The sequence below is a fragment of the Marmota monax genome, unplaced genomic scaffold (genome assembly GCF_021218885.2).
Source record: "Marmota monax isolate L192 unplaced genomic scaffold, Marmota_monax_Labrador192_F-V1.1 WCK01_AAM20220418_F8-fsc00037, whole genome shotgun sequence".
Lineage (NCBI taxonomy): Eukaryota > Metazoa > Chordata > Mammalia > Rodentia > Sciuridae > Marmota > Marmota monax.
In genome coordinates, this window is record NW_026693245.1 from 12051400 (window position 1) to 12066214 (window position 14815).

Here is a 14815-nt window from a genome sequence, read left to right on the forward strand (position 1 = left end):
GGGCTACCACCCCAGCCCCATACCAGCATTTTTTAACTCTCAGACTACTACTTTTCTTAATATACTATGTTTCCTTTCATCTGCATCATGTCACTCTGTGTCTCAGGTCTGAAACTCTGTCATTGAATCTCCACTATTTTCTTGCTTCTGACCTTCCCCCCTCCAGGGCCATACTGATTTCCATTGCCAGACCTCATTTCCTCAAATCCAGCCTCAGCCTGTAACTTCAAAGCTAGTAACCCACCACCTACTTCCTTCCATCTACATTCCTCTGTGGGATCCAGATTGCTGCTCCTAATCCCTAAATGCAAAACTGTTTTCAGCTGCTCTTTGACATCTCCGTTCTGTCCCTGGAAGGCTAGAATTCCACCTGTCTCTTGGAGCAGCAGCCCCCATTTCCCTATCTTTACTAGCTCCCTCCTCCTTCCACTCTGCCTGCCTCAAACCAGCCCTTCAAAGTCAGATTTAAGTTATTCAAGTATGTCTCAAACATAACTATTCCTGTCCTTCTCCAAATTTTAATTATCCTTTATTCACCCCTTCATACAAAAAAATATTTTTTACTAAGCTCCTACTATATGCCAACCACTGTCCCACATGCTGGGGGACACAGTATAAACAAAACACATTTTCCTACCTGGAGGTTACATGTAACAACTAAGTTAGCAAGATAAACACACCAAAGGATGAAAAGGGCAATGGAGGAAGAGAAAGGAGAGGGAGGCAATGAAGTGTTAGGACACAGAGGATCAGGGAAGCCTCTCTGAGATGATGGTCATCCAGAGATCTGGAGCAAGAGCCCTGGGAGGGGGATCCAGGCTAGGGGCACACCCAGAGCAAAGGCCTCCAGGCAGCAACACACGCGGTGGTAAGCCCCCAATGAGTATCACCCCCTATAATTTAAATCCCAGTCATATTTCAAAGTGGTTCTCAGCAAGCTTAGGCTCACTGCCCTGACTCCTTGTTATCTATCCGCCAGTCGATTTTATTCTTTGACAAGCGTCAAGTTAACATTTTCTTTTTACAACAAATATTTCTTATACCCTGAATTGAAATTCTTAATGACAATTCCTGTAAATATACTTTGCTAAATATAGGCACACAGACTAAATACTCCCTACGTAGATAATCTTTCAAAAATAAGTAGAATGGTTTATATCAGTAACATAAGCAGAAGTAAAAAGAATTTATATTGAATAATACAAAACATAAATATTGTATACAACCATATTAAAAAATCATTAGAAGGTTAGATCTTACTATTCCTGTCTAGCTATGACCTTGAGGGACTTATTTAAATGTTTCATGCTCAAATTTAGTCATCTGGAAAATGAGAATAGTGTCTACCTCATAGGGTTGCTGTGGGAATTAAATCAGTGCATATAATCGAAGCACTTGGAACAGTAAATGCTATGTAAGTGTTCACTGTGATTTCTCTGATATGGAAGATGGCCATGAAAGTTACAGCAGCATGAAAATGAACACACAGAAATTATATTAGAAAGACTGTGTTTTTCTCCTGAAATGGTTAGGATTACTCTCGGAAGCCTTCAAATATAACCAAGTACAAACTTCCCGTAACATGATGCTGTTGCTGCATTACTGAAGAGCTAGTGTGGATAAAACCATGTAAAAATATTTCGTGTGTGCATGTAAAAAGGAGCTGGGTTCTAGGCTCAGCTTATTATAAGTGCGTTTTTCATCTACATGAACAGCTGGAAGTCCTGTGGGTGGGACAGAGGAATCCTTCATGGCAAAGGACTTTCCTATGGACTTCAGGATGTCCAGTCTCCCTAGCCTCTGCTCACCAGAGAAGCACCCCACACTGTGTTCCCCAAATTTTCTGAATAGTCCAGTGTTAAGAATCTCTGTTCTAGTTGTTTCTATTGCCCTGAGTTTAGCTTCTACAATCCGAAGGTAGAATCATTGAGAGAAAATATATATCTTACTCTTTTTCTATATTTCTTGAGGTAGTTAATGATCACAAACACAAAAAGGTTGTTGATTGATGCAGAAGCAAAAATTAGCAACATTTTTAACCACCTATAGGAGATAGGAAACGATCAGAGGTGTTACCCTCAGCCATGTCACCAAAAACATTTAAAACAAATTATATATGGCAAAACAACAGAACCTGTCTTAAAAAATGATCCAAAAACACATATGGTTTTCCCTGCTTCTGACTGTCCACTGCCCATTCTCTTGCTGAACACAATGGTGTCTCCATTCCACAGATTTCCATCAGCAACAACATGCACTAATGCTCAGAGAGGTGTCAGATTTGAGTTGATTCAACTGTAAATCCCTAATATGCTGCCAGAAGATTACTGCAAGTGTTAAGTAAAAAGTACCAAGGAAGATTTCCATATTTCAAGGGAATAAGAAGTCTTTTTTAAGCTCTAAGCTAAATTAAAACTCATTTTATTTTTTTTCCCATTACACAAAACAGACCAGAAGCTTGTTCCTACTGCCATGGTAGGAAGAACTTGGAGAGGATTCTAGACAATCCAGAAGAGAAATTCAGATGGATCCAGAATGGTGCAACTCTTACTGTCAGACTTGACTTCTGTGGATTTTAAACTGTCTCAAGTTATTAGATGTCTATTATGCAATGAGAGTTTTATATACCTTATTTCTTATCTTTGCAACATCTCAGTAAGATAGATACTCTGCCCATTTTAAAGTCAAAAGATGGACATTCTTAAATACTTGATAACTTGCCCCATGGGTGACAGCTCAGGCAAACCCAGTCCTCTTTCTGCCTTTGCTCACCATGGTCTGTGATGGTTCATCATCTAAAAGGCTGATGCAAGCTCTATGGTCATTTATAGGAATCCAGGAAAAAATTCTTTTACCCTCAATTCTTTTGCTGAATCTACAGCATCTTGAATGAAAGAACCATGGTTACTATCTCTGTGGTCCGATCTCCAGACAGGGTGGATCCTACCAGCTAATTTAGTTAGGAAGCAGTGCCCAGATACGCAGCCCCACCTGAGTGAGACATGCCTGTGTTTGGGAATGCACTATGAACCAGACAAGGATGTGCTCTCATGCAGAGTGGGCGCAACACATTCAGAAAAGGAACCGAGGTCCAAAAATTCCTGACAATGCCGTTTGAGGGGCAGCACCACAGCTAGAATTCAGATTCCTAGTTGTAATCTGCCACTCTTGAACATGCAAATGGCTTATAAACATAGATGTTGAAACAGGAAAAAAAAAAAAAACTTTCCATCAGTGATTCTCTTGAGAATCACTACATCCCACTCTTCTTCATTTTCTCAGTCCTTAATAGATACTCTGAGCAATCAGCAAGCTCTCTGGAGTATTTCAGGATACTTAAAATTCTATGGATGGAGTTGAATCTTTGACACATTAACATATGGCTGGCATCATTGACTTCAGAACACTGGTCGAGACAGAGAAGCCACAGTTTTTAATAGGGAAAAAGAAAAACCAAAACATGAGGTAATTGGGGTTCAGAGAAGTCAAGTGTCTTGCTCAAGGTCACAAAGCCAGAAAGTAGTAATGCCAAAGTTTAAAATCAGGCTGTCTGGCTTCCGCCCAAAACAGTATTTCACAAGATAAACACAGAAAGTCAAGTACTGTATGTTCTCCCTCCTGTGTGGAAACTAAAAAAAGACCAGAAAGTAGAATAGTGATCACCAGGGACTAGTGAGGGGAGGAAGGGGGGTGGTGAGAAATGGGTGATTTGGTCAGTGTAGGATAAAAGTATGTATGTATGGAAATATCATACCAAACTCCATTGACATGTACAATTAATATATGTTAATAAAAAAACAGCATTTCGGACTTTGTTTTATGTTTATCCCAGAATCTACACAAAAGGTCTATTAATATAATCAATTCTAAGCTAAATATTATATTATTGTACTTGAAATATTTAAGAAATATTAAGATAAATATATATTCTCTTAGAATTCTCCAACCAAAGGGATTGCCCTGGCAATAGCACTTTTTGTAGAACTTACACTATTGGAAAATATTTTATTCTATCTACTTCTATAATCTACCTGCTTTTATTTTATACCTTTCTATTTAGAATCAAGTTCTGGTAGTTATTATTAACCAAGAACCAAATTCATATAAAGTAGGGTCTCATATATCTGGTACTGTTCAGTTTCACAAATGCAAATACAATTACTTAAATGCCCCTGGAATAATTCTGAGGCAAAGTTTAACTTGAGATATTAAACACAATAGCTTTAGCAGTCAGTGTCTCTAAAAACAGTCTACCTTCAAATGTCTTAGAACTATTTTTAGAGGTCGACAAACACACAATATAGACATATATACACAAACAAACATAAATACATACATACATGCTTTACCATGGTGCTGTATCCCTAGTCCTTTTTAAAAGAATTGATTTTGAGACAGAGTCTAAGTTGTTGAAGGTCTCACCTACATTGCTGAGGCTGGCCTTGAACTTCAGACTCTCTGCTCTCAGCCTTTTGAGTTGCCACCACATCCAGCTATCACCGATATTTTAAATCACGGGATTTTCAATCTATTTGCACATTAGAAAAACTGTATATTATTTTGATTATTGCTAAAACATGAAGAAACCTCAAATAAATGTACTACATCTGTTTGTGTTTACTGCCCTCTAGTGACAAAGGACCCACATTTGACTTATAAAGCAGCTCTGTTCCTGAGTTATATTTCAGAAAATGAAAGCTTCCTCACAAATTCTAAGGATGACTGAGATTAAGAGGAACAGCAAGTTGAATCTTAAAAATTGAATAATAATCTAGGAAACAAAGGAAGGTTCATTATCTAATTAATCTGGTCTGAAATTTTTCACCCAAACGGCTTTATTTAAAAACAGGAAACACTTGCAACATTCATTAGAAAAGAAATTCCAATTTTTTAAAAAAATGCTCCTTCTTCACTATAGGGTGTGCTTTGTGAAATGATTTAAGCAGAGAAGGCCTGTCTTCTGAAGCAATAAGGACAAATGTAAACAGGTTTACTTCTAGACATGCATAATTTTCACATGCACCCCTCTAATATATGGATCTTAAAGTAATTTTAACTCACAAAATTTGAGCTATAATTTAAAAAAATGAAAGGATACTCCTCCTTTCAACAAAAGATGCCTGAACAAAAAATCAGACACGAGCCACAAAACAATGCAACCCAACCTTTAACTTGCCCTTAACATTTTCTACTTAATACTTCCCAAACTATTTCAAAAATTTGAAGAGGGGGAGATTTTTCCTAATTCATTCTGTAAGGCCAGCAAAACCTCAATACCAAAACCAGACAAGGATACAACAACAAAAAAGAAATTTACACGTTGAAATTCTTGATGTACTCAGATGCAAAAATTCTCAGAAAAAATTAGCAAACCAAATCCAACAGCAGGGTAAAAATGATTATTCATCATAATCAAGTAGAATTTATCACAGGAAAGCAAAGTGGCTCAACATACACAAATCAATAAACTCTCCTGAGAGATATACCCCAAACAGAATGAAGGACCCAAATCATGTAGGATTCACCTCAATCGAGACAGAAAATCATCTCAGAAAATTCAATATCACAAAAAAAAAAAAAAATTCCAACAAAAGTTTGAACCTACCACAATAAAGACCATATGTGACAAACTCAAGGTAACCTCATACAAAATGGGGAAAGTTGAAAACTTTTTCTCTAAGATGTGGCACAGCACAAGGATGCCCACTTTCACCTCTTTTATTCAACATAGTACTGGAAGTCCTAGCCAGAGGCAATTAGGCAAGAGAACGAAAGAGAGGGCATCCAATTTTGAATGGAGGAGGTCAAACTGTCCTTTCTTGCAGACATGATCTTAAATACAGAAAAGCCTTAAAGGACCACATACAGGAAAACAAAAATCTGTTAGAACTAATAAATGAATTTGGTGAAATTGCAGAACAAAATCAACACACAAATGGTGACCCTGGGCCACTATTATTTGTTCATCAATGAAAAGGCAACAAATAATTATTGTGTACTCATCCTAGGTCAAATACTATGCCAACTATGAGGGACAGAAAAATCCATTAAAATGGGCACAACTTTTTGCACAAAACTGAAGAGCCTCAATAGGAGTATTCCTTCTGAATCCTTTTGCTTTTATTTTATTTTTTTCATAGTTTTCTATTTTTTCCAGCCTGGTCTCTTTACAGTCAGTATAAATTTGCTTCCTCATAGTCAGTATATGATGCTTTTTCCCCTTTTAGGATGAGCTTTTGTCTAAGGCAGCATGTCCCAGAATGTGTTGTGAAGGACAGCAATCCAAAGCAGCACTTTGAAAAGACGATTTCCACTGTCAAACAAAGCTTCAACGTGGCACTTACTTCTATGGAGTCTGTACATTAGCATAGTCAAGGTTCTGCCAAGGACTTGACACACAACCTTGCCTTGTTGGTTTGACATGGCATTTCCCAGATTTACTCTTCTATCGAACTGTTGATATTCTTAACAAGGAAACAAAACCATAGTACTTAGGTTTCATTAAAAGTTCCTATGAAAGCAATGGGCTTTAAAAATCAGACACTTAAGATTTTTAGGATGGTTTCATTCACCTATTCACTCACTGATATTTATTGCACAGCTACTGTGTACCAGCCTCGGGGACACAGTAATAACAAGACAAGACTCTCTTTGCCCATGTAAACTTCCGACTCCTGGAGCAGAAAGACAAAGAAGGAGAAAAAAAATTAATGAAAAAAAAAATAGAGGCAATATGATACTGTGATGGTGACCATAAGGTTAAGTATTGAGGAAAAACTGTATCAAGAAGATAGTATCTGAGAAGAGACCCAAATAACTAGGAAGTCAATTATTGCAGCAGTACTCACAATTACTAAGATACGGAAACACGACCTAAGTGTCCATCAAGTGATGACAGAGTAAAGAAAATGCAGTACACATCCATCGTGGAATATAATTCAGCAGAAAAAGAATAAAATCCTGTCACAAGGACATGGAAGGAACTGGGGAGAATTAAGTGAAGTAAGCCAGGTACAAAAGATAAGTATCACATATATGATCTCACTCATATGTGAGGAAGTTTAGAGTGGAATGGTGGTTACAAGAGGCTAGAGAGTAGAGAGAAGCAGGGAGGGAGAGCTGATCAATGGGCACTAAATTAGAGTCAGACAGGAGTCAGAGTTAGGATGTGCTATTGCACAGTAGGGTACATAGATAATGCTACATTTCAAAAAGCTAGCAGAAAGGATTCGGAATGTTTTCACCATGAATGATAGATGATTAAAGATAATTATGCTTAATCTGATTTAAATTAAATAGATTGTCTGAATCAATCGATCAATCAATCTATCTATCTATCTATATATACTGGTATAAAAATATCACAAGGTATCCCATTTATATGTACAGTTTTAATGTTTTTAAAATACAATTGAACTTAAAAAGAAAGATGAATCAGAACAGACCAAGGCTGAAGGAATCAGGAGACAGGGGAGAATGATATCAGAGGCAAGTGAAAGCAAGATGGTGTGGGACCCTGGAAGCCTTCAAGGGGGTGGGGGATACCCCTGGAAGGTTCTAGCACCAAGTAATGGAATATCATGTAGATTTTGAACATGATTCACATTTTTGAAAAGTTATTTCTACAGGGGATGGCTTGTAAAGGGGTAAAGGCAGATGAATGAGATAAGGAAGAGAATTAACTCCTAACTTCTGTTCTGATGAACACCTGCTCTGAGATGGAGAAGACTAGGGGACATAGAGATATGGAGGAAGATGAAGAAGAAAAAAGAGACTTAAGAGCCAAGCATAGGAACACCTAAATAGATGAAGGTTTAGTCTTAACTGTTGAGGAACCTTCTGCACCTTTCACCCTCAGGTTCATTAAAGAGGTCTGAACAAGGAAAGGTGCCAAAGAGCAAAGACCCCAAAGACATTACATTAGGATAGACCACTTCCATCAAAATCTTTCAAAATGTTTTAGAATAATCTAGCAAAGGGGCAAGAATAGATAATTCATTTTTAAAATCCTTTCACCATAGTAGATTAGGACTACAAAAGCCCAAACAACTGCTCACACAATGTAATCAAAATTATGTGAAATTCTGATTATAGAAAATTTTGATGAAATCAAGATTATCTATGAGTTGAGCACTCAGAGTGGACAAATTTTAATTTTAGTCCCATGTCTTGTTTAAACATTTTATGAATGAAAACTTAACTGAAGGCCATAAGAAACAGGTAAAAGTAGTGTACCAATGGGTTGTTCTGTTGTTTCATTTGCCACAGTGACTAAATAGCAGGGACTGAGATTTATGAGATGCACCGTGGTATAGAACACAGGTTACTCTGGCTGACTTAAAGTCCCACCTCCTATGAGCACTGAAACAGGCAGCATATTATCTAAGGGCTCTGTGCTGTGTGGAGGAATTGGAGTTAATGTAGTGATCTAGGACAATCTATAAAGCATGTGCCAGGAGTTCAGTGAGTTATATTATTGCCAGAAATACTGAAACTTGTCACAAAGAAAACATTCTGATTAAAAAGGCTGCTTTATGGGCTGGGGTTATGGCTCAGTGGTAGAGTGCTTTCCCAGCATGTGTGAGGCACTGAGTTCGATTCTCAGCACCACAAATAAATGAATAATAAAGGTCCATTGACAACTTAAAAAATATTCAAAAAACAAAGGTTGTGGGCTGCGGTTGTAGCTCAGTGACAGAGAGCTTGCTTTGTAGATGTGAGGCACTGGGTTCAATCCTCAGCACCACATAAAAATAAATAAACAAAATGAAGATATAGATATATAGATATAAAGGTTGTTTTAAAATGGCTACCATTATACCTACCCAAAGGTTTATGTACCAGTGGTTTGTCTAGAAGTTATCAAAATCACCCAAGCCAGACAAGACTGCTCCTGGAGATCTCAAACACAACAAGATATTTTTCTGACAAATGTAAAGAAGGATATTTCACTCTGGGTGAATGCAGAATAATACACTGGGTTCATACCATTCTTCAAAAGAAGCTCTTTATAGACCCCTTAAGACTGATTTCACAATGGACCCAGCAAATGAAAGCAAAATCCAGCTCAGGGATTGTATTATAGGAGTGTCAATGAAGAGAAGAGTAGCCAAGATCCATAACTGTTCATGTAAAAGCATTACAGACCTGACTAACAGTGATCAACAGCTGGACATGATCAATTACAGCCCGGGCAGTCACTTCCCCCCACAGATAGGGAGGCAAGTATGTGGATCAGAACACACACTCTCCCATCTGGGGTAGTAAGAAAAGACTCCAAGTAGAGGGCTTCAAAAGCCTCCAGAATACCAGTCCTAACAATCCACAAAACTGTCTTTCCCTAAAACTCATAATAAAAGAATAATAAAAGCTCAAATTTATTGAGTGTTTACTATGTGCTGAAGATGGTGCTGGCTTTACTACTGGCGTTATCTCATTTATTTCTAATAAAAACCTTATGAGTGAGCGCTAGCATTATCCCCGTTTTACAGATGAGTCTGAAGGCTTCCAGCTATCAACTCTGTGGAGGCAAAACTCTAGTAGCATCTTGCCTTTTTCCTGGAAAACCAGGCCTGACAATTGAAGGCCCAGAGTGCATTGTAACTTAGACATGGAGTCTCACCTCTATCTCATGACTAAAAGTTTAACTAAGATATTGTCCAACAGCCCCCATCTCAATCTGGCTTCTCTTCCTGATCTGCTGACTATCATCTTTCCCATTATTTGAGTTTAGAGTTTCATACTGTCCTCTGGCTGTAGCCCTGCAGTCCTGTAGGTCCCGTCACCATTCCTCATGCAATCTTTGTCCTGCCCATCTTTTCTTTTCATTCCCATCCTACTTCAGGCCCTTGTCACTCTAGTAGCTAATTCTCTAACAGACTCTTCCTGCTTTCAGTATGTCCCCTCAGTAGGATCCATCCTGTACACTTTTACCAGATTTACCCTCCCCAAATCACTTGGTTGTTCTATTTCCTTTCTAATATTATCCTTATAATCAAATGCAAGGCTCTGCAGGATTTATAGGAGAGTTGCTCATGTTTTAGCTGGGCATTTAAGGCAATCTGCCATGGGGCCCAATCTGCATTTCTCACCCCTGTTCTGGCCTTAAAATCAGATTGTTCAGCCAGGCTCACGCTTCCATGATACCCACTCATCCCCCTCCCCACAAATATACAATAACACTAAACCTACAGGGTATTTTATCCTACCCAAATTTCTTCTAGCCCCAAGAATATACCTCCTTCTTCATTAGCAACTAATAGGAATCCTCAATGTTCACGATCCAGATGCTGAAGTAGCATGTTCCCTGGAATGCTTCTCATTCTAGTCCTGTGTGTGGAACTTCTCTACAGGACTGGACACCCTAAAGCACTCTGTGACCCATTAAAATGCAACAGGCTGACTTAGAAGGCTAGCTATATTTTCAGTGGTATGTCTGTATGCTTTGGTACTTGTGTACCTGCCTGTTTGCATAAAATACGCCTATGTTAAGATCTCATTTCTCCTCTAAGAACCTTGAGCAGATAGATATCCTGCCATCTAAAACAAAAGTATAAAACAGCACCTCAGTGAAAGCCTGAAACCTGAACATGGTTGACTGCAGCCAAAATGTGCAAAACAAAACCAAACCCTCCTAATTGTTTATTTCCCACATGAAAGTGGTATCTCCTCTAGAGCATGGTCAAGGATCAAACAGAGTAAGAGAGACATACCAAATTAAAAATGTCATTTGAAAGTGATGGTGCCCATATAACACCAAATCAGGGCTAAAAAATGACTAACAAGACCAAGTCTGTATTCTCCATAAGATCAAAGCCCTGAAACACAGAACTCTGTTGTCCTTGGTTACTTTCACTTGGCTGTTCCTTGTTATTTTGTTATATCTGTATAACAGGTAGATCTCATAAATCCCTAAGGAATTATGGAATTGAAGATGGAAAAAGAGAGATTATTAAGCAAACTGAAGTTTGATTTCTCTGCAACGTGGCTGACATTAAGTGGAAAATGGAAAGGAACCAATCGCCTATGCAGTGACTCATGGTCAACCCTTATAACAACTGCACCACTAGGGAAGTTTTCTCTTGATGGTTATATCTAGTGTCAGACTCATGACTAAGACCTCATCATGGGGCTGGCATTGGATTCAAGGTCATCTCATCCACACTTGTGTTTCTCAGCTGGACTGTCATTTTTAATCTGCAAGGATTAAAGGGTCTACTTCTAGTTCATTTCTACTTTCACCAGGAAAAAAGCACTTGTTATCTTCACTTTGTCTGATATTGGACACATTTTTAAATCATGACTTCGCTTTTCACAGAATCAGAAAAATCATTTGAAGGGGCTTAGGAGGTCATCCAGGGTAGGGAAAAACAAAGCACAAGCAAAGGACCAATTTTTAGACAGATAAATGAAGATCTACATACAGCTTTTATAACATTAGTAAGTCTTTTTTTGTGGCCGCCTTCATAGTATCCTTTTAGAGCCAATCTAATTAAGTAGTCAGCAAGAGTGTAAATAAAAATATGCCATCATTGGGTGCTAGGTAACCAAGATAACACTAAAGTAAACAAATCTGTGGGCATCACATATGCAAGCTGATAAGGTCCCATAAATCACCATGACTGGGTATCAGGATTTCAAAGGCATACTCTGTAAGCCCTCTCCCAGTCTGTTGATTCAAGCCCCAATTGCATTGGGTTACCTATATGGCAGCATATAAAATTGACCTTTTAAGTTTAAAAATAGTTACAGTCATCATCCCTACTAAAGATAGGCCATAGTGCCTGCCATGTGTGTGCAGCACACTACGTACTTTACGTAAGTGTTTATTTAATTTTCACAACAGTCCAATGAGGTAGCTTGTGTTGTCTTGATTATAGAGAAAACAGAGGCTCAAAGGGGTTAGAGTAAATTAATGGTCCAAGGTCCTAACTCTAGTGTGGAGCAGATTTATACCCAGAAAAGAAGTCGCTAAGTTCATCAGAATTTAGGAAATGATTTAAAGGAGAATTGAGAATTTGCTATTTTGTTCCATTTTACTCTCCTAGCATGTAAGTTAACTAACAAGTCTATTACAGTGAATCAGCTGATATTTATATGGACATGGTCTCTTTTCACCCTATTGCAGCTTGTACCTTGCTGTCAAGTACCCTTCAACTATTCCCTTTCCTCACTCCTGGGCACCAGGATCCTTAGGGGATAGCCCAGCCGTTGGATTTAGCAACCCACCCATGCTGCTACTGGGCTACCACTCAAGGAGGCAACAGGTGAAGGAGATGACACCAGCTCTTAGTGCTAACAGAGACCTGAGTCTCATGAAATACACTGTCTGTAAATCTCCCCAAGCTAGTCAGTCCTCCCCTCCTCCCCCAAAGCTGCTGCTGATCATCCTCCCTAAAACATTCGCACCCTCTTGTTGACCTGTGGGATTTCTTTTTTCTTCAAAGCTGTCCCCAAGGCGCATTACAACCAGATTTCACCATACAAACCCTGAGGCAGAAGGAGGTCAGGAACAGAAACTGGTTCCTTTGCCTTCAGCCAAGGAGAGCCCTGACCCCAGACCAGCGGGATCAGATGTTCTGCCTTCTCCCACTTCTCCTGCCCTCATTGCACGCTAATAGCTTCTCTGTATTTCTTGCAACCTTTCTTTCCCTCATTTTTCATCCCTCCCACCATCCATTGGTCCACATTCCCTTTCCCATTTTGTCCCTAGAGGAAAACAGACTTTCAAAGCACCCTCATAGTAACAGGCTATTTTTAAAACCCTAAACTTTCTTACATACTTCTCTGTTGTTGCCTTCCTCACCACCAATATCCTTAGATTCTCTGCCAGCTTGGCATTATAGATCTGCTTTCGTCATTTGGTTTCCTCATCTCACCAACCTCATTATCCTTTCATTTATATCTGTGACCAGTTTAACCACCTGCCTGCCAGGGTGGCTCCCGAACAGACACACTGTCTCAACATCATGTTCTTCTTAGGAGGAAGGGGCCAGGTCAGGTTTGTGCCCATTTGACATAACTGAGAGAAGGAAGGCAGAACAAGATGTACTACAGGATTCCCCTTGAGGAATTAGCTTTTGCTGAAATTGCTCTTGCTATTTTGGAATCCAGTACTCATTAAATACATATTTTAAAATGTTTGGAATATTTTGAACATGTAGCCTGAGAACAAACACTTATTTATGTCTCTATGTTCACCCAACACTTTATCTAAAAAATAATTACCTTTACACCTACTAAAATCCCTGCAGAGCACTTGCTAGCCTGCCTGCACAAGGCCCTGGGCTCCCCCAGTATTGCACAAGTGCTCCCTCCACGTGGATCTTAGGTAAATTTAAATGAGCCTCAGGTTTTCATCTTTAGAAATGGGAGAAATTGTTTTCATATATAGTATACTATTTCTAGGACTAAATTAGAAACTTAAGTTTTGAGGTATGGGAAAATAAAGAAAATCATGCCTTACATTAGAAGGTAAGGCACATACGAGAGTTTCCCGACCAGTGGTAGTCAAAGATTGTTTATGGACCAAATGGATAATACTATAATGTTTGGCATTGAGTCTTTTCTTTGTAATTCTGTGTAATTCAGTATATTTTATAATTCTTTTAAAAGGTACACAATCATTTTTATGTTTTTCTCCAACTTCTCACTGTTCTTCCTTCTTCAGTGAGTTTGAATTAGAAGGATCAGGTAACATTTTAAAACAGAATAACAAAAGGAAACACTGATACAATGAGTAATTGATTCTTCCACTGAATTTGACTTTTCAGATAATAAATTCCTTTCATATAGGAATTAACTGTGTCATAACACAAACTCTGTTCCCTTTAATCATTTCACTTCTCATTAGCACTAAAACAAAATTAAGATTTAGGCCCAAATATCTTTCAGGAAAAACTAAACTAATCTTCTCCTGATGTAAAGAAAATAAATAGGCCTATTTCTAGTAAAAGATTCCTCATGAGTTACTGAAACCCAATTATCACTACTCTTATGAAGATCTAAGAGATCGTGCTGAGAATATAACATTAAGAAAACAAAGAAAGAAAATAAAAACATACGCTAAAGAGAATATTAATGTTTCATCCTTATCATATGCTGAAAATGACTTGAAATACCCAAAAAGATGGAAGAGGATAGGTGCTTAGTTTAAAAAAAGGGAAGGGACTAGTCAATGAATATTGACTAAATACCACTTCTATGAAAGGCACGGAGCAAAGCATAGTTTTGTTCACTCTATGCAACTTTTAGCCTCTTTGGTGAAACAGGGCTTCCCTGAAAATAATGACATTTAAATCACATATACATAATTAAAGCACCCACGAAAGAATTCTCTTAAACTGTGAAAGCCCTCCCCAAATTGAAATTTATTCTCTTCCTAAATTATTGCTTCAAAGTCCATCAATTGTTAAAGGCAGTTTATTTTTTCCTGAAGATAGAAAAATGAAACTAGCAAACATCAAATACAGCCTATCTTGCTCAAGTACTCCTTTTCTAAAATGTAGAGTTGATTTATAGGCATAAAAAACACAATATCACCTTACTAAGAAAAAATATTTTCTTTGTAATTCTGTGTTAATTCAGTATATTTTATAATTCTTTTAAAAGGTACACAATCATTTTTATGTTTTTTCTCTAACTTCTCACTGTTCTTCCTTTTTCAGTGAGTTTGAATTAGAAGGATCAGGTAACATTTTAAAACAGAATAACAAAAGGAAACACTGAAACATTTCCTCAAAATATTTTGAGAGTATTTCTGTAAGACAATTATGAATAATTAATATGAGTAATGCTCATTCATATTTGTCTAAAA

General features: G+C 38.0%; 1 protein-coding gene across 7 annotated transcripts in view; it reads right to left on the bottom strand.

Moving 5' to 3' along the window:
• The window catches only part of Pde4d (phosphodiesterase 4D), an 816241-nt gene that overhangs the window by 29580 nt on the left and 771846 nt on the right, over window positions 1-14815 (bottom strand). The gene's annotated exons all lie outside the window — the stretch shown is intronic.